A 26,403-nucleotide genomic window follows, 5' to 3' on the forward strand; every position below is an offset into this window, starting at 1 on the left:
AACGAGATCTTGGTGTTGCCAGTTTTCTTCCCGTCGCCTTCGTCTCTGGCCAAGAGGACTTTGCACTCGCTGGATGTGGCTAGAGCCCTGAAGTTCTACGTGGACCTCACAAAGAGTTTTCGGAAGACATCACAGCTATTTGTGAACTTTGGACCTGTGAATCAAGGGAAGGCTCTCTCGAAGGCTTCCATTTCCAGATGGCTCTCCGGCTGCATTATGCCCTGTCACGGGTTGGCAAACCGACCGCTGCCCAGCCATCTGCTATGTGTTCTTATATTCATGAGCATGTGAATCCATGCCAGACCCCATGCTGGAGAAGGAACAAGTTACTTATCAGTAACTGTTGTTCTCCAGCATGGGTCTGGCATGGATTCACATGCAAACCCTAACTCCTTCCCCTCTGCGGTTCTTCACTTGGTCATACTGCCACTTTACGTTCCACCAAATCTGAGGATGGCTGCCAGGGGAAGGGCTTAGGGAGAGGGCAGTCATTGGCTGGGGGCAGTATGACCCAGAGATCAGTGATTGGTTACTGCTAAGAAAGACAGATCAGAAACGAAACTGATACTGATTTTTTCTTTACCGAGGATTCCCAGCCTGACGACGGGGAATATTCATGAGCATGTGAATCCATGCCAGATCCATGCTGGAGAACAACAGTTACAGGTAAGTAACTTTTTCCATCTTCGACTTCAGCTATTGGTCTGATGTTGCTGCAAGGGTTACAGACTGCTCCCCCGAGATCTCCCTTGCATAAGACCGGGGGCTGGCATTTCCCTTCATCCGAGGAGGAACTTCCAGACAGTTCCGGAGGAGATATTTGGAAGACCCGCAGTACATACAGAGACCTGCTTCTTTCCGCCTCTTGCATTCTTCAGAGGTCCTCGGGTGGTTCCAATCTGCATTGGTTCTTCAGTACTGATATTCTCCTTGACAGATTGTGGAAAAGGATTCGGAGGAAGGTAAGTGCAGGTTCTTTTCTTTTCTTGTCGACGTTCTCCCAGTCTGTATTCTATCTGTAAAGACAGGGTAACCAGCTCCTGGAATGAGGTAGGACGAGCAATCCTAGCTAACTCGTCCTTTATCTCGTCATGTAGTCCCCATTGGAATATCGTCTTTTGAGCTGTATCTGGCCAGGCAGCCTTAGCGGCCAATCGCTGAAAACGAGAGACGTAAATCTGTACATCTGACGTCCCCTGACGTGCATCGAGCATGGCTTCAAAGGCTGTGTAAGTAACTTCAGGCCTTTCAAACCGTTCTCTGAATTTCCCAAGAAACTGATCGTAATCATTAAGAACTGGGTCATTGGCTGTTACCAAAGGAGTAGCCCATGCTAGAGCATTCCCCGTAAGGTTGGTGATCAAAAAACCCACCTTCGATCTTGCAGTCTCAAATGTATGGGTTTGAAAGGCAAAATGTATCTGGCAAGCATCTATGAAATCCTTCCGACCTCCTGGATTACCATCATACTTGTTAATGGACGCTGTCATATGAGGCAGACCTTCTCGGTACCCATTACAGGCGGAGACTTGTTGGCGAAGTACGGCATTTTCATTACGGAGGGTCTGTACTTCCTCCGTTAGATTCTGCATAGCAGCTTCCAGTTCCTGGTATTGCTCCAAGGATGCCATGGTGTTCTTTTGGCGTTGTATTCTGTCAGGTCGACTAGGGTGATGCCTACCCTCCCGAACCTTCTCCTCACCTGAGGATTCTGAAGAGCTGTAGCGATGCTCGGGTGTTCGCCTGGAGGAAGTCCTCTTTGGATCCTGGAGCCTTCTTTCTTTCGGTTTCTTTTCTTTCTTGTGGTGTAATTAAGGTCTGGCTCCCTCAGAGGCCACCTTGGCAGGATTACAAACCTGTCCTCGGTGATCCCCGAGGAGCCAAACCCCAAACCAGGGAAAAGCCGGTGGCACAAAAAACCCTGGGTCGCAGAAGTGTGGTCCTTGGTGTTTGGATTGCAAGAAGTACTAGGTCTCCCTGGTTGGTCTCTGCAGGAACAGTGCCTTCTGGAAGATGTAGTATTCAAAACTGATTCGAGGAGCTGTGCCTTCTGGAAGATGTAGTATCCAACACTGATTCGAGGAGCAGTGGCTTCTGGAAGATGTAGTATCCAACACTGATTCACGGAGCAGTGGCTTCTGGAAGATGTAGTATCCAGTGCTGAGAGATGGAAACAGGAGTCTCAAGGAGATATAGTGTAGAGCAGACCGCACTTTGGGAAAACAGGGCCGAAAGAAGAAAAGAAGAAGAGAGGGAGAGTAAGCCCCGAAAGAACAGAGGATCCGAGGCGAAAGGAATAGAATCCTTATGCTACAGAAATGGGCGGCAGCGGCAAGGAAAGGAGGTAAGTAAGATACAGGTAAGCTTTCTATAACAGAAAGAAATTAGACAGAGTGCAGGATTCACATACTCCGGCAAGAATCAATAATCAGGACTCAGTAAATTGGCAAAGGGAAGTCCGTTTAATGATACATACATCATCTTATGGAAATCAGCAGCATCACAAACACCTGCCTCACCCCAACTTCCCCGAACATTAGTCCAACCGTCTCTATTATGGGCAAAATCCGTCATCATTGACGTCTAATTCTACAAAAAATCATCATGCAATACAATTGGTTGGGAAAGGTAACTTAAGTATAGGTGCTATAACTGTATATGGAAATAATGCAAGTGGATTGGATAACTCTTATCGGGTAGGCGTCTACGCCCTTCACTCTACAACACACGTGATTGACGTCACTACAAGTACGACGTCTCATTGGTTACAGTGGATATAGGACCCTAGATTACATGGTCCCTTGTGATTGGGCAAGTTACACCCCTAAACATAAATCTCCATTTTAATTAGCAGCATGCAGAATAGACACCCACGTGCCTAGTGTCCCAAGATTCACCCTGCCTCCCTTCCATCAATCAGTGGCTTAGGGCTATGTGTCAATTAGTTGGCTGGGTATGGCCTCGGATCTGTAGTCTCTTATCAGGAAAAGTTATGGCACCCTCTGGTTCTGGATGACATCAGGCGGTGGTACATCTTCGCGCCTGTCTGGTCACGTGTTGATCCACCGTGAATCTGCTTCAGTTTCCAACCTTTTGTGTATTTTATTCTGTATGCGCTTAGCCACCTGCATGGGCCTCTCTTATCTTGACCTTCATGGGCAGGCTGGCATGCTCTGAAGTTGGAGCCTCGTGAGTTCACGCTCGGCATGAGCCTCTCTTTGCTAAGTTTCGATCCTGCTTTTTCCCTGGCCTCTGTTAGGTTTCAAATCTCGGCCTGTTAGGCCTCTGGCCGCCTGGGTACATTTCTGCTTTCACAAAATGGAGTCACACGTGTAGGTCGCTGGTGTCATTGTAACCAAGGTTGAAATCACCTAGAATGATGTTTTGCCCCAAGGGTTTAGTAGTGTCAGCTGCTGGGGCTGTAATGTCTTCTTCGAATGACCCAGGAGGTCCTGGAGGCCTGTAGATAATGTGGATTGTGATAGTATTATTAGGCAAAGTTTGGAACTTGACTGAGAGAAGTTCACACAATGCCAGTGAGGAGGGGGTGGCTAGTCTTATATTGAGGGTAGATTTGAATATGATGGCTATTCCTTCTTCTCGAGCATTGGCCTGTCCTCTCTGATGATGGAGTAGTTGTCAGGGACAGCTAGGGCAATAGAAGGGCCTGCTGCGTCGTGCAGCCAGGTTTCTGTCACCGCAAGGAAATCGAGGTTGTTATTCAAAATGATGTCTGCAATCTCTGTTGGTGAGCAACAAGGGACCTGGCATTCAGTAAAGCTCCTTTAGTGGGCTGCGTCTGTATACCCTTCAGGGACGGGCTAGGACTAGTATCAACTGGATTTTTGGTTATGATGGTATGAGTTTTGTTTTTCCGCCTCGGTTTGTTATAAGTGAATTCAGTGCAGGCTGTGCAGGTGGTCTTATGGCTGTATTTAGCTAGTGAGTGACTGATGGATGGTAGTCTGCTACCTAGTCTATCGTTACGCTTGTTTATGTCAGGGAAGGTGATGGGTGTAGCTGAAGGCAGGGGGGTTGTCTTGATGACAATGGGAGATAAGGATGTGCCATCCAATGTAAGTGTATCCTGTTTAGTACTAAATGTGGAGACTGGATATAATGTGGGTGCAATTTGTACGGGGAATGGGGTAGTGAGGGGAGGAATGGGGTAGGGCAGGGGATATGGTAGTGGCGCTGACATCCAAATCTGCCTAATCCTTCATTAATCTTGATGAAGTGTCCTTTTGTGCATGGGGTGGAGTGGGGTATTATGCAGAAAGGGAACATAATTATAGTTAGTAATACATGCATATGTGGATAAGGTTGGCTGCCTTAGGATTAATTGATATTACAAGATTGCTATCATCTAATGATGAGCTACATTCAAATTGGTCACAATTGTGGGATAAGCTGTTTAAACAGAATAACTGCTGCATATGATTCAGTCAGTAATGTCAGGGTAGGCAAGTGTAGCTGAATAAACAGTTACACATGATTCAATTGCAGTTGCAAAATAGGCTTAGCTAATAGTCTAGTCAAGTGGCAGCTAGTTAAATTTTTGCATACATACATAGTTTGGCATGGTAAAAGTTGATGCACAATAACAGTATAGACTAGTTAGTGGTAAGGGCTGGACACTAAATGGGTGGGCTAGTGTGCCGCACTCTGATAAAGGAATTGGCTACCAGAGGAGGAGCCGTGCAGGCTAGACATACAATTATAGTCAGCTGTCTATCTAGGTAGTCTAACAACACAACCAAGCATTGTTTAAAGTAGGCAATCAAACAATATTCGTTCAATATAATGTTGAGCCTAGGACATCAGCATATGATAGATAACATTGACCAATATGTAGTAAACATAGTTAAGCAAGACTTGGCGAGTATAAGGAGCATACGGGTTAGTCAGTACAATGTGTGATACTGGCATATGAAGAGGTTATAATCATAAACACGGTTGAGGCGTATAAGCACCATAGTATGTATGGAAGGTGGCAATGATACTCCCACATAGTAGACAAACATAGCTGTGCAGAGTTATAGATAATCAGTTAGGAGAATAATGTTCAGTGTGTTCAGGATCCGAGAAAGTCAGTGGGTCACGAGTCTTAGCTCTGGCATATGCAGTTATGGTAGCAATGCATTGAATTTATGTAGCCGTTAGTGTCCCAAAGATGCTGGAATTGCGAAGAGATCAGCACAGTGTATCACAACTGATAATATCAATGCAATATTCACTACTTAGGAACACTGGTCAATACTAGCAGTTAGCTGATTAGGATACAGCAATGTCATACCTTTAGAAAGCAGGACCAAGCTGGCTAGCTGTATGCAGAGCTGCTATCAGCTGTAGCCCAAAGTGGGGGCTGTGGGGGAAATCAGCGCATTAGATTTCGGTTCCAATGATCCCTACTGTGCTGCAGGATCGTGGAAAAGCGATCGTTGGTGATGCGGCTCTGATGTTCCTCTCAGTGCACACCACGTGCTCCTGCCCTCTTCCCCCGGTGTGGGAGGTGGAGTCAGCTTCCCAGTCCTTGCTGCAAAAAAAATGGAATGCACTCCCTATCTCCATAAGAGAGGAACCCTCCTTCTCACGATTCCGCATTAAGGTTAAAGATCGGTTCCATGAGCAGGACCTCAACCCGTCCGCTCTATAAAGCGAACTGCATAAACATTCATTTCATTATTCAAGTGTTAATGCCTTCTGTACCATTGTTATTAATGCCCTATGTATATATGTACTATTTGTAAATATCTGCTTTGTAATGTGTGTACCATATCTATGACCATATGTAATGCCTGTACATTCATGCCTGTGCAACTTGTAAGATTAGCGCCCAGTTGCCTCAGGGCTCGGCTGCGCTTTACAAATAAATAAATAAATACAAATAGTAATGCTGCACTGGTGGTAGGGAGAATTCTCCAGAATTGCTAATTTCCCTTACATACGGAGTCCCTCGGCAGCTTTGCTGGATTTCTAGGATTTATTTTTTTCACCTGGTAAGGGTGTGAGACTTTTTTCCCCACTCTTACATGTGTTTTGCTGTGTGTGTTTTATATTTTTGTGTGTTCTTGGACTGTGGAGCCTCACCTACTCCATAGGAATCATCTTTTTACTGTGTGTTACACAGCACCTTCAGTGCAGTGACACAGTGTTGTATTTTAGACTTCTCAACTCAATTTTCTGGGACTGACTACTGTCTCCCAAAACATGTGAAGTTGCCATTGACTTTATTAGTCTCTTTAAAACCACAGACCCATTACAAACCATCTTACATGGAGTACTGGAAAGGGTTACTACTTATTCATTTTTGTCTGTTTCTCTTGGAGCACTGTTTCGCAACATTTTCATCAAGACTTGGCTGGTGGCAGTGGTAACTACCCTATTATTTCTACCGCGATTATCTTAAATAATCTTAGTAGTGTTTTAGGCTATCTTGGTAGCCTCAAACTTAAACCTGCTAGACCATATATGTTTTTATACGGTTCCGGCTGGGTTTATTCGCCATTTCTTTTTGAAAATGTCTTTCTCGTGTTTTACTCTGCGCGCCAAACTAGGATTGGTTCCTTTGTTCGCCGTCCTTTCGCGGGCTTCTACACAGAAGCACTCCTGAGGCGCTTGAAGGTCTGGGTAGGCAGGATGTGAGGGAGGGGTTTTAGGACCCCTGCCATGGGTTCCCTTGGTAACCCAAGTCGTATTCCTGTTTGATTGGCTGGGTGACTGTCCCGCCAGGACAGCCACCCTGCTGTGTGATTGACACCCAGTCTGTGTGAATGGGGGAAAACTGCATAAAAAGCAAGTCTCTGGGACTGGAAAGGCAGAGTCGCCACTGGAACGAAAAAAACGACGACAAGCTGACAGAAGAGGACCCCTACAACAACTGAACCGCCCGGTGAAGCCCTGCTACATGTCCGAATCTTTAGACTCCAACGACAAGAGAAGATCCTCCAGGAATCATCTTCCCCTGAGCTGGTGGGACCAACCAATTCGCCCAAACTGCAAGCCAGGACTCCCTCCTCTGGTCGAATTCGCTGTACAGAGCTACAGTGGGCCGGATAGCCAGGAAGGTCGGACCCTGCTTGAATTTTAGGGAGCGCACCTTTTATTCGTTGCTTTGCTCTGCTGCTGGTTTCTTACCTGGGCAGTGCAAGACCCTCCAGTCTTCCTATTTCATTTGAGTCCGACAGTTGCTTCAGGAACCGCGAGCCTGCAGGAACTGCCAGGAACGTCTGCCTCAGCTACAGCTTCTTCTCCATTTAAAGGTACTGTGCAAATCCGGTTGTTCGTTTCGTCCAGCCGCGGTGAAGGTGTGTGAAACCTTTCGTCAATCCGAGGGCTTGTCCTTCTCTTCTCTTTAAACTAACTTTTTTGCCGACCAACTTTGTCCGGAACTCTTGGCAAAGACTTAACAGTGAACTACCCTGAACTGTGTGATCTTGAGCAAAAGACTTTTGTCCTATTGACTTTGGCCCTAAGCCTGTTTGATTTGATTCCATCACTGTAGTTCCACTTTCTAGATTGACCTGCTTACTTACCCGTTGGTGCTACTATTTTAGCCTAACTTTGTTTTTCCCTCCCTTTTTGAATTGCTGGAGTGCCATTTTGCTCACTCTTCATTTTGAGTTTAACTTGTCCAGAATCTATTGGGAGTGGTGTGGTGTATTAAGAGTGTGATTTTTAGACGGCTTTACTTTAGTGAAATGTTTTACAACTGATGTGTAAATAAATTTATATTCTTTTACTCAGGAACCTTGAGTCAGTGTTTGTTTGAACCATAGTAACTGCTGTCCTTTGTGTAACTATTGATACTGCTCACTTGCTCTTGAGATAAGTCTGGCTGCTCAGCCATCGCTACCACTTTACTGTGTAGTACAGGCTTGTAACAAAGGTGAATGTGTACTGTTACTTGTAGTCTTAACTGTGTGTGGTGTTCCCAAAGGGTACTGCATATAGTTCTGCCTAACACTGGTGTACCGCGGTGAGGATCAAGTATAGTGATTACACTTAGAGTGCTGCTATTACCTTGGATCAACTAACCACAAGGCTAAACATCACTAAAAAGCAATATTAATCATGTCTAATATGGAAAGCTACAGTCAGGCGACCCTCCTTAGTTACACTGGGGATTATCTAAAAAATCTGTGTAGAGAAAGGAATCTCGCTGTTAAAGGCAAACAGTCTGAATTGATTGAAAGGTTGTTAGAGAAACAAAGTCTGGAGGGTGGGTCTGAAATACCTAACCCTTCAGCAAATGTGGAAAGTATTGAGGATGATAATGTGTCTGTTAACGATGAGTTGGAAGAGGCAGATGTGTCTCATAATGTAGGCCTCACTGCTCCCTTACCTGCTCAGCAACCTCAACTTTTGTCCACTGCGACCCCTACAGGCCCTACACTCAGTCCTGAATGCATTGCTCTAGAAAAGATGAGGCTTGAATTGGAATTCAAATGTTTAAATGCTCAAACTGAACAAAAACACCAAGAACTTAAGCTCAGAGAAATGAAGTTTAATCATGAATTAGAAATGAAAAGGTTATCTCTTAAAAATGCTTCTCTCACAGAGTCTTCTAGGTCTTCCAGTCCTATGAGACTCTGTATGCCTAAAGAAATTGTGGGTATGTATGAGGTTAAGCTTGATATTTTGGATTGGTTGGCAATGTTTTAATATAACCATGGGATTCAAGACATTACAGGGAATCAGTTGCTTCCCTGGCTCTTCTCTAGGCTACCCACTGTTGCATCTGATCTGATCTGATGTGATGGAGTTGGGGGAGGTGGATAGGATGTTGTATGAGTGTGTGAATCTAGCTTTAATTGCTAGATTTGGGAAGACCCCTTCCCAGTACCTTAAGACGTTTAGGACCATCAAAAAGCATGATGGTACCCCTTCGGCTACCTGGGTATGTGAATGTTTGAAAAACTTAGATGGTTGGATTAAGGGTTACAAAGTAAACACTTATGAAGGTATGAGGAATCTTGTTATGTTGGAGTCAATTTATGATGCCTGCTCTCCTGAGCTCAGACAGCACTTGGCTGATTCTAAGAAGATAGATCCAAAGAAGTTAGCTAAGGCTGCTGACTTGTGGGTTACCAACAGGGCTACTCACAAGGATTCTGGGGCTACTCAGAAGAAAGATGAGGGAAAGCTACCAAAGAAAGATAACAAGGATAATTCTAATACCTACAATCCAAAAGAGGGCCACAAACAGCAACATAAGGGTAAACCACAGGGAAAACCGAATCAGGCTAGTGCACCATCTGAACCCAAACCAGATGGAGGTCAGAACAAACCCCCCCATTCATCAAGACATTTGGGAAATGTTATGTTTTTGGGTCAACTGACTGGCCGGTCAAGTGGCACAGAGAGTTGAGCGCTCGCTTTGACATCCGTGCAGAGCCTGCTGACACAGGTTCGAATCCCGGCGGGGCCAAACTCAGCCTTTCATCCTTCCGAGGTTGATAAATGAGCACCACACACCGTGGGTAATAATAAGCCGCACTCAGATACCTGAGGGTTCGTAGTGCTATATAAATGCCTAATTATTATTATTATTAAAGGGGATCCCAGATGTAAGGGTAAACTTTCAGGGATCCACACTGTCTCCTTAGCCTCCTCCCCAGAGGAAGAAGTACCTACAGCAAGTGGAACTTCACCTACGGGCTGAGAGTCTCAGCTAGTGATTCTTTAGTGTCCCTGGGCTCGTGGGAACAACAGAACTTAGATGTATATAATTCCATCCCAGATAATACTAAAGAGTATTATAAAGATAGTGTTCTTGTGAATGGACAGGAGACCCCTGCCATCATAGACACTGGAGCCAGCATAACTGTGGTGGATGAATCATTTTTCAAGGTGGAGGATGTTGCTAAGGCACCCAAACGCCTTACCAAGTTAGTTGGAGGCCCTGTGCAAATGCTTCCCCAGTTACCAGCTCTCATCCAGTGTAATGATATGACTGTCAAAATACCTGTTAGTGTGCAGAGTGAAGTGCCTGGGAGAGTCTGTTGGATAATGACCTGAAAACTCTTGGAGTTGTGTCAAGTACCCCAGACCTCCCAGTAAGAGGAAACAGGAGCTCACTAGGTCTGCAAGGGGGAGGACCTTGAAAGGCTCTCCAGAGGAGTTGATAGAGGACACTATCACTCCCAGTCCACAGGAGTTGCTCACTGCTATTTCTGGAAAGAAAGAGGCAAAGGGGAAACCGAAGACCTCAAGGAAGGAGTCGGGCAGTACCCCCATGCTACCAACAAGGACATCCCCAAGATTGTCCAAGATCATACCTGTGATACCTCCACCTCCTGAGGCAGAGTTGGAGGTGCAACCTTGTGTGGTTGAGCCAGTTTCTGATGAGTCAGATCTGGATGAAGACACTGTTTTGGTTGTAGATCTTGACCCTGTTGACCATCCTGAGCTGCAGTCTTTACTGGCAGAAGGTGGACCCAACAGGGCAGACTTCAGCAGAGGACAAAGAGAGCGTCCTACTCTCGAGGGTCTTCGGCAACAGGCTGCTAACCAACTTGATGGGCAAGAAGTTGGAAAGAATAGGTTAAGCTGGGAAGATGGCCTCTTCTACAGTGAACCGACTGCGTCTATCCCTGGGGACTGCAAAAGAATTGTAGTGCCCCTTGCTAACAGACTCCAGTTCCTACAGTTGGCCCATGAGATACCTTTGGTTGGTCATTTGAGTTTCAAAAAGACCAAGGAAAGGCTCTCCTTATACTTCTACTAGCCTAAAATGGGTTCAGAAGTTGACAAATTCTGTTGGAGCTGTCACACTTGCCAAACCTCGGGCAAGAGTGGAGCCAATAATGTGGCACCCCTGGTGCCTCTCCCAGTGGTGGGAGTTCCTTTTGAGAGGATGGGCATCAACATTGTTGGTCCCCTTGACCCTCCCACATCTTCAGGGAACAGGTTTATCCTGGTTGTAGTAGACCATGCTACAAGATACCCAGAAGCTATACCTATGAGAACTGTTACGGCTCAGGCTGTGGCTAAGACTCTACTTGGTATTTTTACCAGAGTAGGGTTTCCTAAGGAAGTGATATCCGACAGGGGATCCAATTGTATGTCCCGCTACATGCAAGCCATGTGGAAAAACTGTGGTGTCACGTTCAAGTTCCCTAAAGCCTACCATCCACAGACAAATGGACTGGTAGAGAGGTTTAATCATACTATGAAGAGCATGATAGGTGCTTTAGAGGAACCCCTTCAAAGAAAGTGGGACCTTCTACTGCCATGCCTTCTCTTTGCATATAGAGAAGTCCCTCAGGAGGGAGTTGGTTACAGTCCCTTTGAGCTTCTCTATGGCCATCCAGTCAGAGGTCCATTGGCCCTGATTAATGAGGGTTTGGAGAGTGCTCCTTCCCCCAAGACAGTCAGAGTGACTGACTATGTGATAGGTCTCCGCAGGAGAATGTCACACATGATGGCAGAAGCAAGTGATAACTTAAAAGCAGGTCAGGCTCTGGTAAAACATTGGCATGACCAGAAGGCCAGCATGGTTGAGTTTACTCAAGACCAGCTTGTATTAGTTATGGTGTCAACAAGGCAGAAGGCCTTGCAGGACAAAAGGATAGGACCCTTCAAGGTTGTGGGCAAACTTGGAGAGGTGAACTATTTGGTGGACTTAGGCAGACCTAAGGAGGCTCCCAGAGTCTTTCACACCAACTGTTTGAAGGCATATGTCTCGAGACCAGAAGTGGGAGCTTTGCTTCTAGCTTCAGCTCAAGACGAGGAGGAGAGTGAACCTCTACCTGACCTCCTCAGAGGCCAACCTTTGGATGAGAAAATATGAGTCAATCCCTCTTCTCAACTGACATCTGAACAACAGGAGGAGTGAAAACATCTGCTAAACCAGTTTGCCTCCCTGTTTTCACTATCACCAGGCTTGACCCCTTGGGGCCAGCATGATATACTCACTGGTGATTGTCTACCTGTGAAAAGCAGGGGTTACAGAATGTCAGAACATGTGAGATCCCACATCAAAGGAGAGGTCAACAAGATGCTTGATCTCGGGGTTATAGAGCCATCTACAAGTCCATGGTGTAGTCCACTTGTTCTAGTACCAAAGGCAGGATCCAAGGAGTTGAGATTCTGTGTGGACTATAGAGCTCTAAATGCAGTCACTAAGACTGATGCTCATCCTTTGCCAAGGACAAATGAACTGGTGGATAGACTTGGTTCAGCCAAGTACCTCATTACATTTGATCTGAGGTCAGGCTATTGGCAAATAGCCCTGACAGACCATGCTAAGGAGAAAACTGCATTTTCTACTCCAGTAGGCCTCTACCAGTTTAAGGATATGCCTTTTGGATTAAAGAATGCACCTGCTACATTCCAAAGGATGGTCAATCAAGTTCTGAATGGGATGGAGGACTTCTGCATGACATACTTGGATGATATTGCAGTGTTCAGCCCTACATGGAAAGAACATATTGATCACTTAGGACATGTTTTGCAGGCTCTTGAGCAGGCCCATCTGACAATAAAGGCAAGCAAATGTCAAATTGGTCAGAGCAAAGTGGTCTACCTTGGTCATGAGGTAGGAGGAGGTGAAATAAGGCCATTGCCCAGCAAAGTACAAACTGTTCAAAACTGGGCCACCCCTACTTCGCCAACCCAAGTGAGAGCTTTCCTAAGTCTCACTGGGTACTACAGAAATTTCATAGAGAACTATGGGACCATAGCTTCTCCTTTGAATGTAGTCTCCTCTCCAAAATTCCCTAAAAATGTTAGATGGAATGAGGAGTGTACTCAAGCCTTTGAAAACCTGAAGAAAGCCCTTTGTCAAACTCCAGTCCTAAGAGCTCCTGATTATCACCGACCCTTCATTGTGCAGACAGATGCCTCCAATACAGGTATAGGTGCAGTCCTTAGTCAACTGGATGAGAAAGGTAGGGAGCACCCCATTTGCTTCATCGGTAGGAAACTGAAGGAACCAGAAACAAGGTAGGCAACCATAGAGTGTGAATGTTTTGCCATTGTGTGGTCTTTGAAGAAGTTTAGACCATACTTGATTGGGTCTACTTTTGTGATTCAAACTGACCACCAACACTTGAGATGGTTAATGCAAGTGAAAGGGGAGAACCCAAAACTTCTAAGATGGTCAATCTTCCTGCAAGGGTTTCATTTCACCATTGAGCACAGAGCAGGATGTCATCACCAAAATGCTGATGGCCTCTCTAGGATGTTTTGAACCGACTAGAGGTAGAGATTCATCCAGGAGTGGATTAAAGCCTCCTGTCCCGTAGTCTGGGGGTCAGAGGGGGTGCAAGTGATAGGGAGAATTCTTCAGAATGGCTAATTTCCCTTACCTACTGAGTCCCTCAGCAGCTTTGCTGGATTTCTAGGATTTATTTTTTTCACCTGGTAAGAGTGCGAGCCTTTTTTCCCCACTCTTACATGTGTTTTGCTGTGTGTGTTTTACATTTTTGTGTGTTCTTGTACTGTGGAGCCTCACCTACTCCATAAGCATTATCTTTTTACTGTGTGTTACACAGCACCTTCAGTGCAGTGACACAGGGTTGTCGTTAGACTTCCCAACTCAGACTCCATTTTCTGGGACTGACTACTGTCTCCCAGAACATGTGAAGTTGCCATTGACTTTATTAGTCTCTTTAAAACTACAGGTCCAGTACAAACCATCTTACATGGAGTACTGGAAAGGGTTACCACTTATCCCTTTTTGTCTGTTTCTCTTGGAGCATTGTTTCGCTCCCTTTTCATCAAGATTTGACTGGTGGCAGTGGTAACTACCCTATTTGTTCTACTGCGGTTATCTTAAATAACCTTAGTAGTGTTTTAGGCTATTTTGGTAGCCTCAAACTTAAGCCCGCTAGACCATATATGTTTTAATATGGTTCCGGCTTAGTTTATTTGCCATTTCTTTTTGAAAATGTCTTTCTCGTGTTTTACTCTGCGTGCCAAACCAGGTTTGGTTCCTTTGTTCGCCGTCCTTTCACGGGCTTCTACACAGAAGCCCTCCTTAGGCGCCTGAAAGTCTGGGTAGGCAGGATATGAGGGAGGGGTTTTAGGACCCCTGCCATGGGTTCCCTTGGTAACCCAAGTCGCACTCCTGTTTGATTGGCTAGGTGACTGTACCGTCAGGACAGCCACCCTGCTGTGTGATTGACAGCCAGGCTGTGTGAATGGGGGAAAACTGCATAAAAAGACGGTCTCTGGGACTGGAAAGGCAGAGTCGCCGCTGGAACGAAAGAACCGATGAGGAGCTGACAGAAGAGGACCCCTACAATGACTGAACCGCCTGATGAAGCCCTGCTGCAGGTCTGAATCTTCAGAATCCAACGACAAGAAAAGATCCTCTAGGAAACCTCTTACCCTGAGCTGGTGGGACCAACCAGTTCGCCCAAACTGCAAGCCAGGACTCCCTCCTCTGGTCAAATTCTCTGTACAGAGCTACAGTGGGCCGGATGGCCAGGAAGATTGGACCCTGCTTGGGTTTTAAGGAGCGCACATTTTATTTGTTGCTTTGCTCTGCTGCTGGTTTCTTCCCTGGGCAGTGCAGGACCCTCCAGTCTTCCTACTTCATGTCAGTCCGACAGTCGCTCCAGGAACCGTGAGCCTGCAGGAACTGCCAGGAACATCCGCCTCAGCTACAGCTTCTTCTCCATTTAAAAGTACTGTGCAAATCCGGTTGTTCGTTTCGTCCAGCCGCAGTGAAGGTGTGTGAAACCTTTCACCAATCCAAGGGCTTGTCATTCTCTTCTCTTTAAACTAACTTTTCTGCTGACCAACTTTGTCCGGAACTCTTGGCAAAGACTTAACTGCGAACTACCCTGAACTGTGTGATCTTGAGCAAAATACTTTTGTCCTATTGACTTTGGCCCTAAGCCTTTTTGATTTGATTCCATCACTGTAGTTCCTCTTTCTAGATTGCCCTGCTTACGTACCTGTTGGTGCTGCTCAATTTTAGCCTAACTTTGTTTTTCCCTCCCTTTTTGAATTGCTGGAGTGCCATTTTGCTCACACTTCATTTTGAGTTTAACTTGTCCAGAATCTATTGGGAGTGGTGTGGTGTATTAATAGTGTGATTTTTAGACTGCTTTTCTTTAGTGAAATGTTTTACAACTGATGTGTAAATAAATGTATATTATTTTACTCAGAAACCTTGGGTCAGTGTTTGTTTGAACCATAGTAACTGCTGTCCTTTGTGTAACTATTCATACTGCTCACTTGCTCTTGAGATAAGTCTGGCTGCTCAGCCATTGCTACCAATTTACTGTGTAGTACAGGCCTGTACCAAAGGTGAATTTGTACTGTCACTTGTAGTCTTAACTGTGTGTGGTGTTCCCAAAGGGTACTGTATATAGTTCTGCCTAACAGCTGGTTCACTGTTGGATTTTTGGAACCCTCTCCTGCGCCATCATGACAAATCCAAATGTACTGTGGAGGAGACATGTACTGAGTCTGAATAAATTGTGACGTGAAATCCATTGGACATTTCTAATGCTTTAATGAGTGCTATAAGTTCTGCCTCCTGTGTGGAATAATGTGCAGGCAATTGCCTTTTTACCATTACCGCGTACTCGCCAACTGTCCATCTACAAAGCTCACCGCTGCTGTACCAGTGTGGCCTTCACCCATGTTCTGATCAATCATTGATGACCCATCAACGAAGAGCACTTCCCCCCCTTTCAAGTGCATCCTCCTAGACATTGGTACCCTCTTCTGTTGTCCCTTAGTATGTTGCATACATCTGGCTGTGCGGGCTGTGCAAGGAATGATGCAGGGTACGCTGTTTGACATCTGACAATGTGAATGGAGGGGTTCGATAGGATCACCTCATATCCAGATGCTCTCTGTGTGGTAAGGGTGGACTTAGACTTCTCCAAGCTGGTGAAAATTACATGTACCACATATCGTCAAATATCCAAGCCCTAAAATAGTTACACAACCTTAGGAACTGCTGCATTTGCTTTACTGTGGTTGGCTGTGGTGTGTGTTAGACAGATGTTGCTCTTTCTGGTGTTACGCTCCTCCCTGCTGATGATATTAATTGCCCTAGGTACATTACCTCTTTCTGGCAATAATGTCATTTTTCCTTGGCCATCTTGTACCCCTTCTCTGCTAGTTAAGTTAAGCATTTGACTGAGTCCTCTAAATTGCTCTTCTGTTGGGCTGCAAACTAAAAGGTTGTCTACATATCGAATCACTGTGCTTTGTACCTATAAGTTTCCTTAATCCATTTGCAAAACTTTGTTAAAGATGCTCAGGGAATCACAATACCCCTGAGAACAGCGTAGTGTGTTGACATTTCTGCCCACAGTAAATGAAAGTCATGAGATAATGAGAGTCAGGGTGCAATGGGATGGAGAAAAATGCATTCTTGAGATCTATTACAGTGAAGTGGGTTGCAGCAGCAGGGATATTACAAAGAATGGTGGCATAATTAGAGACCACTGGAAATTCCACTTCTACAATATTGTTCAAGTGGCATAAATCCTGAACCATCCTCCAACTTGAACCCTTTGCTTTTTTCACATGGGGATTCTGATGGTTGTATTATACCCTGTTGCCATAATGCTATGATGGTGGAATAGAGCCTTTCATCTGCTTCTCTTGACGTGTTGAGAAGAGAAGAGGCAGAATGGTCTGTCCCACTCGGGGCAACACTGCTCCTGGTTTCAGGTTGATACAAACTGACCCTATGCTCGTCAATAAACCTATATCGTGGGAGTTGCTAGTCCATAGGTAACTGGGTACCTTCTCCATATCCTCCTGCAAGTGTGGGGGTAATGCCTTAACAATGAGCATAGTGTGAGGTGCTTATCTGTGTTGTATCATTATTTAATAGTGTATGCACATTTCAAACACCTTTTCTCCTGTGTCATCGGTATCTTCGAACAGATGTTCATCAAACACCTCCCTCAGTGGCTGGGTTGGGTCTATGCACAAAACAGTGCACCATTCCTCCACTTCCTCATCTGTACTAGAAATAATTACTTTGTCCTTTTATTGTAATCACCGCTTCTAAATCTAATGTAAAAATGGTTCCTGGTGCCTTTTCCTGCAGAACAGCTGGCCTGAACAGAAACTCTGCGGTACGCGCACTGTCATATCCTTAATCCCAGGTACCCATCCTAGCAAAAGTGTTACTCTGCAAAGAAACACATCTGGATGTAGGCACATTCTTTGTGTGGCCATATCACCACACAGTGCTTGTGTTATTGCTGCAGCCCTAGCATGGTATATGCCTGGTGTTGAACACACTATACCTTCCTCAGTGAATGAAATGATTATGTTCAGTTTACTCAGGAGATCCCTGCCCAGAAGGTTAACTGGGCTATCTTTAGAATACAAAAATTGGTGCTGACAACTCTGGTTTACCTATAGTGATGGGTAAATCTTCGTTGAAAGGAACCAATAAAATTGCCCCAGAGAATCCCTGCATGTCCATTATTTCACCTGACTAGGGAAACGTCCCTTCCCTGATACAGGCCTTTGTGGCTCCTGTGTCAACCATAAACATAAATGTTCTATCTCCTATTTTCACTCCTACCTGGACTTCCTCTTCCGGGTCAGAAGGGACTGAAGGAACTGGACATGTCAGGGCTCTCAGTGGGCTGTACTATTGGGGATAAACATTCATGCCTGGAAGTGGGAAGGGATTGCCCCCTAAGACGCTCGCTCCTGTGTAATGAGTTACTGCGCCCTGTGGTAGGTTTATATTGTCCCATGGTTGAGTAGGGGCCTGTGTGGGTGGCTGCTGCATTTGGACCTGTGTGACATTTGGCGCTGGGCATGGCATCTGTTTTTGCTGCATAGGACCTGGGACATATGTGATTACTGCGGGCTGCATTTAGGATGGCAGCTGATATGTGAGATTAAACGCTGGACCACTAGGGTTGTTGTAAGAAAAAGGAAGCCTGCTTCTGCATTCTCTGTGAAATGCCCTATCTTTCCACAGGACCAACAATAACCTCCAAACCTGGGTCTCAACCCCCTCTTCCCCTCTGGAAACGTCTCATCTCCCTTCTGTCATCTGCGTACCCCTCCCCCCAACCCTGCGTCACCCTCTGGTTGGGCTGCCCTTCTGCAGCGCTAGTAATCATGGCTCCTTTTCCATGCTCAGTTTAGCTAACCTTTTCTGAAATAGCGTAACTTCCCCCCTTTGTGTTTGCTCCGCTGTATCTTTCTCCTTGTGTTGCTTCTTCCTACTGTAATGCACTACGTGCGCCTGTATTTCGGCCCATCCCTTTAACTAAATACTGACCACCTTATCCAAATGATGGTGCACTTCCGTGGGTAGACCCTTGCGCAACATGTGGTAAAATATAGCTATAATCTTGTCCCACGTTTCCCCCATCTCTGCTTGCCACATCTCCTGTATCTGATGAATGTATAGTGCATGGTCTTCATCTACCTTCATGGTTCAGGCCATGATTGAATTTTTGTCAGTTGTGCCTGGATATGTGTCCCTCAAAGCTTTCCATATGTGTGCTCGACAGTTGTTAAATGATGCACCATCGTGATTGTTACTGTTTATTTGTACCCCTGGATACCCTGCCCTTTTCCATATTTCGTCCTCCTGCTCCCCCAGCAGTGCAGCAAACAAACTCTTCATGTCTTCTACAGCTAACGTGATCCCTGCTGTCTGCTTTTCTAGGGCATATATCAATTTGCCGGCTGCCACTCTAAGTGAGGGTAGTGTTTTCATTAAGTAGTTTGATCCAAATGGGGACAGGGCACATACTGTGCTCTCCCAGCTTGTGTCCCCTTTTCCTATTCTGAGATGTCTTCTCTCCCTTCTTACCCCTTAAAAGGGCCTTTCGGCATAGCCGCGGTCTAAGCCTAGGGCCCCCTGGTGTTATTTCCCTTTGGTCTTCATCTGTCTCCCACTCCTTCTCTTCGCTCAGTGCTTCTCCTTTACTGCTTCACTGTTCGTCCCTATGCTGCGGAATCTCTGAAGCTCTCCCTGGATTAAGAGATTCCTTGCTTGAGTCCACTTTGATATCTTTGAAAACCTTTCTATCGATCTTAAAAAGAATCTGTCCCGTCCTCCTCTTGTCTGTGCCTTTCACCGCACAGGGCCCCTCCACTTGTTCCTGCATCGCTTGTGCCAGTTATTCTGCCTTTCTTAACGCCGTTTCTAGATCTCTATGGCCTTGTTCTCTACTTCCATAACCAATGGGTCCTGAGTTCAATCTTTAGGTTGCTCTGGAATTCCTGTGTTGGGCATGGTAGGGGGTGAATACTGGGAGTTGGTGTACCCTGCGGCAGGCTGTAAAGGAAAGCACCCATAAGGAGGCAGGCCAGTGGCGTGGTGTGTCTGATTTGTTCCTTCTGTACTGTCATCAGGGGTGTTCTCTACATCCTCAAACATTTTCCATAATTCAAGTATACTCTGTCTGTTTCTCAACTTCTTTCCTTTATATGTTGATGATAAATGCGTATACATATGCTCCAATACATTTTTATCATGCGTGTCACCCTCGGGCCAAGCCTTAAACATTTTGCCCTCTGTGCCCTGAACCCACTCACAGTGGTACTTCAGAATTTTCTCTGTGTACTGCGGGAGCGTTTTACACATATGCTCCAACGGAGTACCCATATTCCTTCTGAAATCCAATTTTACTAAAACCAAAAAAATCTGCCGAACACTGAACCAGCGGCGTCTCACCTAATAACCTGCAATACCCCAACAAAACTAGTCTACCTTCTCACAACCGAAATTAAAAAACCCAGCCACCTGCACTCCCTCGAAACATCTTTGCTGATGTAATCACCCCAAATAGGTCCTATCCATATAATGGGCTTCTACTGTCCAACATCAAACCTTTCTCACTACACAACTACTAACAACACCACTAGTCTAAACTCATCTATTTACAGAAGGGTTTACACCCTTCCTTTGTCTCCTCCTCCTGAGACGAGGCAACTCTTCTACCAATTACCCCGAGCTTAAAGATAACTTGCATCAGAAGTGACCATATGCAACAATCCTCAAAACCCCCAGGGATCCGACGATCCGCCAACATATCCATATCTAACCATCCATGCACTACCAAATGGAGGAACCACATAATTGGTTCTAGACTTACCAAGCCCCTATCCACCCACTCAAAATGGCATAGTCACCTACCTTTGAAGCAGTCCCTTCACAATCCACCTAAATCTGAACCCACTCCCAACTCCAAATGCCAGTCCAACATTTATAGTGTCGCGAAGACCACTACCATCACTAGCAAAATCCTACCCTTGGAAAATCATAGAATGAAAGGAGCCTTTATCAATGCTCGTTCCATTGTTGCTCATGCATCTGAAATTGCTGACATCATTACTTGCAACCAACTAGACTTCGTAGCTGTCACTGAGACATGGCTCCACAAAGCAGCTGGGCCTGCCATCGCTCTAGATGTCCCAGACAACGTCACACTCATTAGAAGAGATAGAGAAACAGCCAAAGGGGGTGGCATAGCCTTCATCTGCAAATCAAACCTAGCTATCAAAGAGATAGAACCTTTACCCTTGTCATCAGCGGAGTTACTTTCAGTCAAGTTGGGGATATCTCAGTCACGCACCATCACCATACATGTGATCTACAGACCCCCAGGCCCATTAGGATCATTTGAAGAAGATATAACATCTCTTCTGAACACCAACATCAAACCTTGGTCCCAAATCATCTTACTTGGTGATTTTAACTTGGGCCTCAACGACCCTAAAGACCAGAATGCCACTATCCTAGCAAATACTATTGCCGAAGTTGGCCTCACTATCAGGAACACAGGACCTACCCACACTGAAGGCTGTACCCTGGATTGGGTTGCAGATATTAATTGCACCTTATGCATCACTACCTCCAAACCTTGCATATGGACAGACCATTACCTGATTTTATTCACTATCCATGTCAGCCCCCAAACTAAGGTAACTAAGCCAATGGCCTGCCAGCCTTAACCAGATGTAAAAAGAACATAACTGTTTCCAACCTCTTACCACTGATTCAACCCATCATTAATCATACTGACCTCCCTACTGATACCACAGAACTGGTTGATCTGTATAACAATACTATTAACTCAGCTATAGCTATCATTGCCCCACTAAAACTGAGCAAAGAAAAACAGATAGCTCACCTTAACTCTTGGTTTACCCCTAGTCTAAAAGCCCTTCGCAAAGAAAAAAGACAGGCAGAAACCAGCTGGAAAAAGAACCAGACGACCCAGAACAAAAATCACCACACCTACCTTGCAGACAAATACAAAAAAGAAATCATACAAACAAAAAAAGAAACCTTCAATGACAGAATTAAATAAGCCAACTCAAGCACCAGGGAAATCTTCTCTATACTTAGATAATTAGAATCCCCAATTGGCCCTATTGACTCGTACACCAAAAACAAAATCTGGTGTACCAACATACAAAACACCCTCTGCAACAAAATAACCATGCTCCAAGAGAGAAAATACTAGCTAAAAAATCCACGCTCCACAAGATCGCTCTTGCAACCCAAGAAACCATCTTGCAAGAACTTGCTAACAACCAAACCAAACCACCAAACCAATTCAAATTCAGGTCTATCTCAACTACTGAGGCAGAAAACATCATTAGATCACTCAAACCCTCACAGTGCATTGGGGATACATGCCCAGCACCCATCATTAAGGAAGCTGCAAGGGACCAAGCCCCTATCTTCACCACCTTCATTAACTCCTCTTTCAATTCCTGTTCTGTTCCTACCTATGTTAAAGATGCTTGGGTACTACCCCTCTTAAAAAAACCTAACCTAGACCCCAGCGTCCCGACCAACTTTAGGCCAATTACGACAGTGCCGTTTCTTCTTAAAATCTTAGACAGAGCTGCCTATCTACAGATTCAATCTTATCTGAAGATCAATAACCTATTAGGCACCCGACAATCTGGTTTTAGGCCCAGGCACGGAACTGAGACGGCCCTACTCGACCTCAAGAACCAACTGACTGACGGGAAAGACAAAGGAGAAATCTCCATTCTCCTACTCTTAGACCTCTCTGTCTCATTTGACTTGGTTGACCATAAAGTCTTATGTAACCACCTCAAAATCTGCCGCCAACTTTTCCAAAGAGGCCTCCACATGTATAAACTCTTTTTTAGACAACAGAACTATAAGAGTCTTCTCGCCCTCCACATCAGCAGACCCAGTATCTATTACATGTGGAGTACCGCAGGGGTCATGCGTCTCCCCAACTTTGTATAATACATTTACAAAGCCTCTCTTTGACATTCTTGACAAACTGGGTGTCTCATACACCAATTATGCTGACAACACCCAGATCTTCATCCCTATCCAGGGTGACTATGACAAAGAAGTAGGTCTGATCAATAAAATTTACCAAATCATACAAACTTGGATGGCCACCCATGGTCTATGTCTTAATGATGAAACGACTGAACTTCTAATCATTGGGTCCACTAATAGACTTAGCAAACTCCCTACCCACTGCAACTCCATTACTATTGACGGCATCAAGATTAAAGTCGCAAATGAAGTAAAAACTTTAGGCTTTTGCCTGGATTCGGCACCCAATCTGAGCAAGCAAGTAAACGCCACAGCTTCTGCAACTAGCTATACATGCAAATTGATCTATGCATGTAAACCATTCTTGACCACAGACAGCTGTATTACCATTCCTCTGGCGCCAATCCTATCCAAATTGGATAACTGTAATGCACACTATTTGGGCACCAAAAACCATAACACCAACGAACTCCAAACCCTCCAAAACAATGCTCTAAGAACTGCCATAGGCATCCCCAAAAGTCAACATATCTCACACGAAAGACGCTCAATCAACTGGCTAGCCGCTATAGACAGAATTAAGTATAAATCACTAAACCTGACACACAAATGCATCAATAATAAGGCACCCATAAACCTGACTGAGAGGTTCACCAAACATACTTCAGAACAACCCATCAGAAAGGCACACTAACAGCATCAGAGTCCCTAACTTCACACTTAAAAAAACAGGAGGATCCGGCTTTCCAGTCTTGGCAGCTCAACTCTGGAACTCGTTACCGGTCTCCTTTAGAGCTTTACCTTCCCTCACTGCCTTCAAGACCAATGTTAAACATTGGTTGCACGCTAACGATTTGATTTGATTTTTTTTTACTTTGATATATTTATAATGCGCTCCAAACGGACTAAACCGTATAATGGCGCAGGTGAAATTTATGCTCAAGCTGATAGAAGAATTAGAAATCATAGATGTATCCAGGATAGAAATAGTACTCCAACCAATACCTATAACTGGGATATTATTTAAACAGGAACGTTTTGAGTGCTTTGCGAAACTTAAGCAGAGTGTCAAGGGTCCTGATCTCCCTAGGTAGACTATTCCAAAGTCTTGGACAATATACCGAGAATCTTCTGTCACCTCTAGACACAAATATGGATGATGGGATGATTAACAGTGCTTGGTCATTTGATCGTAGACATCTGGACGATTGATGGTACCTGAGTTTATCCTTCAGGTAGTCCCGTGGCAAGTTATTCAAGCATTTGAATACCAGACAAGCTATTTTAAATTTTATCCGGTCTTCAACTGATAGCCAGTGGAGAAGTCAGCGAGAGGGAGAGACATGAGAACTTTTCTTTAGTCCGTAAATCAACCCCACTTCTATGTTCTGCGCTCTTCTGCTAAGTAGTTTTTTCGGAATGCCCACCAATTGACTATTACAATAGTCTAGGTGGGCATTCGTCGTGACCATTGATGTCTGTACCCATGGCCTGTATATATGTACATTCTGTATTTATCCTGCACACAGATTTGACTGTAATTCTCTATGTATATTGTTTTATACTGTTCTGTATTTCGTATCTTTGACTATGTACCTGTAACCTAAACTTTTGCAAGCGCCCAGATGCCTGGCGGCCCAGCACGCTATGTAAATAAAGAAAGAATACAAAAATACAGTAAAACTCCACCTTCCCCTCACCCCTTTCACTCTAGGATGGAGGGATACCGGGTCCTTTCCATACAGGACCGTCACTTCGTTGTCTTTCCTCGTCTAAGAGGAGATACCCCACATCGATTCTTCACCCTTACTACTATTTATGACATAATCTTACCCCATGGCAGGGTAGTTTCATATCATTGTCTTTCCTCTTTTTCGAGGAGATTCCCCTTCTCTTGCTTCACTCACTCATGCACACAAAAAACAGAAACTGTCAACCCCCCCTTCTTTTTCCCGCAAGAGTACACTGACATTCATAAGTGTCCTCTGAGCTCCACCGGTGTGGTGTCCCCCTTCAATTGACTGCAAAGCTGGGCACAGGAGCCTGATCCAAAGATCAGGCTGACCTTCTAGAAACAAGTTCTGCACATGGACTGGTCACTGCAGATGAGCGCAGTAACCCAGGATGCGTGGAAGGGAGCCCCCAGTCTCAATGGGGAATCTGGAGATCACTTCAGAGTTACCAAATATGTATGTTAAGACCAAAAAACAATCCAAGGAGTCAATAAGGAGTGCATGTTTTGCAAGGAAAACAAGTTTATTACATGCAAATACGCTGACAAATCAAGTTGTTTTTGCAATAATTCACTTTCTAGCAAATAGAATTCCTCCAGCCCTTGCCATGCTCTATGAGCATGAATGCTGTACACCGGGCAGTGCTTTTTAATAATGCTGTTGTAACCTTCTAAAGAAAAACAGCTACACTATTTAACATGCTTTTATTCTTCTATTTCAGGGGTGGTAACAACAAGGCCAACACTATCCACAAAACAACCAGGTAACAGGATCTTCACACCGTGAGAAATAATAATTTGTGCAAAGTATTGTAACTGTTTGTGTGGCACAGACCTCCGTGCAGGTGCCAGTGAAGCGGTGTACGCAGCCGATGTGAGGCACTTTGGGTTTGGCCTGTGCAGGACATGGCAATATGCAAGAGAAGATGTGTGGACATTATTATACATTCCCACAAGTTTACATTAATTAATACCGAACTAAGGGATGGGAGGAGCGCCAGATATTATTGAACTGTTTGGGAATTCGTACAGTAGGCCCAAAAACCGATTTATTAAAAAATAGTCCAAGGGGTCAAGAAGCAGTGCACGTTTTGCAAGGAAAAACAAGTTTATTATATTCATACAGCCAGGGGGGGTCAGCCAGCTCCATAGAACTGAAAACTGAAAAGTCACTCGACACGCCCACGTTGGTTACAGATTTTAAAGGTAGATAAAGAACTACATTGGCAACATTTATCCAATATAGGTTAATCCCACATTTCCTATTGGCTTTCCCCTATACAAGTTCTAAACACCACCTATATTTTACTACCCCAATGGTCCATTAAGTATCCGTGATGACATGAGTACAACCCCTTTGAAGGACTTAATTGAGTAGTCAGCAAAAAATACTTTATTCTGATTTATTCTGGTCCATTTCATTCAGGTCACCTGTTGCAATAATGTACTTTCCTTACTGTTCAAAACAACTTCAGATCATTTGTTAAAATACCCAATCATGAGCCAGTGTGAAATGTGAAGTCAATACCCTGTGGCAATGAAGTGAGCGCTATAATACTTTCTCATGAGACCAGACAACTTGGCAACTCTGAACAACACTTTGACCTTGCAGCTGAACTCTTTGGCAACACCTCTTGCGACTCCCGTCTTGAAACATGTTGCTTTCCGAGGACACATCCTTCCCTATTTCCCTTGGAAACCAGGTGGCTTTATAATAATTATAATTGTTCAGTTATAACGTGCTTAATACCAACAAGTGGTTTCTAAGCGCGGGATCGGGACTCAAACTGCAGTCACTGCTCTTGGGGATTCATTTCTATGAATTATTTGCTCTATTTAGCTTGACACATGTCGTTCTAATGGACCTGCCACTTCTCAATGGAGGCCTCATACCCACAACCTAGTTCAACACCTTGGCAACGTTTGACCACCATCGTGGATTTCTCTCGTTGTTGGCCATGACATTATTACTGTTGATGCTGGGGGCGTGGCCTGGTGCTCATGGAGTGAGGAGGCTGAAACTCCGAGCTCCGGCCGAGCCCGTAATCCGATCCTGATTAGCGTGCCAAAACACCATCTAAGCCGAAAACTAAGACGATCCAGCCGAAGTCGGGACGGACCCCCGCCCTCCGCAGCTTGGTCCGACAAAAATCGGACGACGGGGACCGAGCAGGAGGCCTGGCCCGGCGCCCCCCTTGGCCTCAGGAGAGACGCGCAAGATGGCGGCCGCGGCACACTAACGCCGCGAACCCGAGTGGCTGGGGAGGGGCGCCGGCGGCGGCTGCTTCCTCTCCCGTCGCCTGGAGGAGCCCGGCGGATCGGAGGAGGTGGGGCCAGAGGCGGACCTCCTGGAGCCCTCGGCGCGAACCACATCCTAACGCCGCCGGCCCCCTGCAACCCAGCCCACCCGGGCCGCGCAGTGGAGTGCGGG

The 26,403-nt window shown here is 45.3% G+C and overlaps 1 long non-coding RNA gene across 1 annotated transcript in view; it reads left to right on the plus strand.

The window, feature by feature from the left end:
• The window catches only part of LOC138473337 (uncharacterized), an 81,738-nt gene extending 57,002 nt beyond the window's left edge, over nt 1-24,736 (plus strand). The window contains exon 3 of the long non-coding RNA XR_011268759.1: nt 24,695-24,736. This is a non-coding gene — a long non-coding RNA (uncharacterized lncRNA). The remainder of the gene's footprint in view (nt 1-24,694) is intronic.
• Nucleotides 24,737-26,403: the final 1,667 nt, after the last annotated feature.

Source organism: Ambystoma mexicanum, chromosome 8, assembly GCF_040938575.1.
Source record: "Ambystoma mexicanum isolate Mex_15411 chromosome 8, UKY_AmexF1_1, whole genome shotgun sequence".
Classification (NCBI taxonomy): domain Eukaryota; kingdom Metazoa; phylum Chordata; class Amphibia; order Caudata; family Ambystomatidae; genus Ambystoma; species Ambystoma mexicanum.